This window comes from Otolemur garnettii, unplaced genomic scaffold (assembly GCF_000181295.1).
Source record: "Otolemur garnettii isolate 467f Iridium unplaced genomic scaffold, OtoGar3 scaffold00042, whole genome shotgun sequence".
In the NCBI taxonomy this organism is placed as follows: Eukaryota; Metazoa; Chordata; class Mammalia; order Primates; family Galagidae; genus Otolemur; species Otolemur garnettii.
In genome coordinates, this window is record NW_003852437.1 from 206364 (window position 1) to 207864 (window position 1501).

Below are 1501 nucleotides of genomic sequence, written 5' to 3' on the forward strand. Positions count from 1 at the left end.
TGAGACAGAGTCTCACTATGTCACCCTTGGTAAAGTACCATGGTGTCACAGCTCACAGTAACCTCAAACTCTTGGGCTTAAGTGATTCTTTTGCCTCAGCCTCCCAAGTAGCTGGGACTACAGGTGCCCGCCACAACACCCAGCTATTGTATTTATGTGTGTGTGTGTTACAGTTGTCATTGTTGTTTAACAGACCTGGGCCAGGCTGGAACCTGCCAGCCCCAGGGTATGTGGCTAGAGCCCTACTCATTGAGCTGCAGGCATTGAGCCAGTTGTAAAAATTATTAAATGACAAAGGCTTTAAGGTCAAACTACTTGGGTTCTTATCTAAGTTTCATCACTCAGAACTGTGTAATGCTAACAAGTTAACCTCCCCTCCTATGAATCAGGTTCCTCACCTATAAAATGAGGAGGCGAAGGTTATATACCACAGCAAGAATATGAAGATTAAAGAACAATGCACTTGCATTGGTTAATACATAAGAAACATTAACTCTGATGTCATTTTAAAAAAGTAACTCAGAAATCTAGTGATTGTTATAAATGAATATTTTTCTAAGATCACAAACATGTCAAATATAGAGAACAAATCACTAAATAAATGCTATTTCTAAACTTAAAAAAAAAAAAAGCCCTGATACCCATTAATAAGAAGTTAACCTCTGTAAAACAAGCAAACATCTTTAAAAAACATGTGCCACTCACTGTGGCACACTGTTCTAGATGCTTAGGATAGATACACCAATGAAAAGTATCAGACAAAATTTCCACCTCCCTGGAGCTTACATTTTAGTAGGTCTGCTGATTCTATATTTACAGTAAGCTACATGGATCTAGTTCAAGTAGATCCATAAATCCCAACTTAACTAGACCAGATTTTCTAATCTAGCCTCCAGGCACAAAATTTCCCATAATCAAACTGATTTAATTATCAGAGCATAGGTGAACATTTACTCCAAGGGGCATTACTGGGTCCCCTATTAGACTCTGGATAATCCTTTACCAGATAAATCTCTGATGATAAAAGTATAATAAATATGGCCTTTTTCTAGGAGTACTTTTTATAATGTAAAACAAGTTCTACCTTCATTCCCAAGAAACCTATAGGGGCGTTTGGAAAGTAGGCTCACTTTATTCTTTCTACCAAGTAAGACCTTGGAAGAACGTAGTTTAGGAGTTACTGGATGCCAGCTTGGGATCACAAGGGTAGAGTCTGCCTGATAACAAAGCCAACATGTGGAAGAAAGAAAGGAAAGCCAAACCAAAAAGCAGAGAGAAACCCATTGTCAAAAGCAATATCTCATCTTCTAAATCCAGTCACACAAGAAGCCAGATATCCCTAGACTTTTTCATTATACTAACTAAACAAACTGCCTTTTAGCTCCGGGTTGAATGTTCTGTCACTTGCAGCAGCAACAAAATCATAAGTGATGCTCATTCCAACAGCTATCTTCATAGAATAAGCACTCTTTTTTTTTTTTTTTTTTTTCAGTTTGGCCGA

At 37.9% G+C, this 1501-nt stretch overlaps 1 protein-coding gene across 1 annotated transcript in view; it reads right to left on the bottom strand.

Annotated features, from left to right (window-relative positions):
- Positions 1 to 1501, bottom strand: part of PCMT1 (protein-L-isoaspartate (D-aspartate) O-methyltransferase) — a 45693-nt gene that overhangs the window by 11563 nt on the left and 32629 nt on the right. The gene's annotated exons all lie outside the window — the stretch shown is intronic.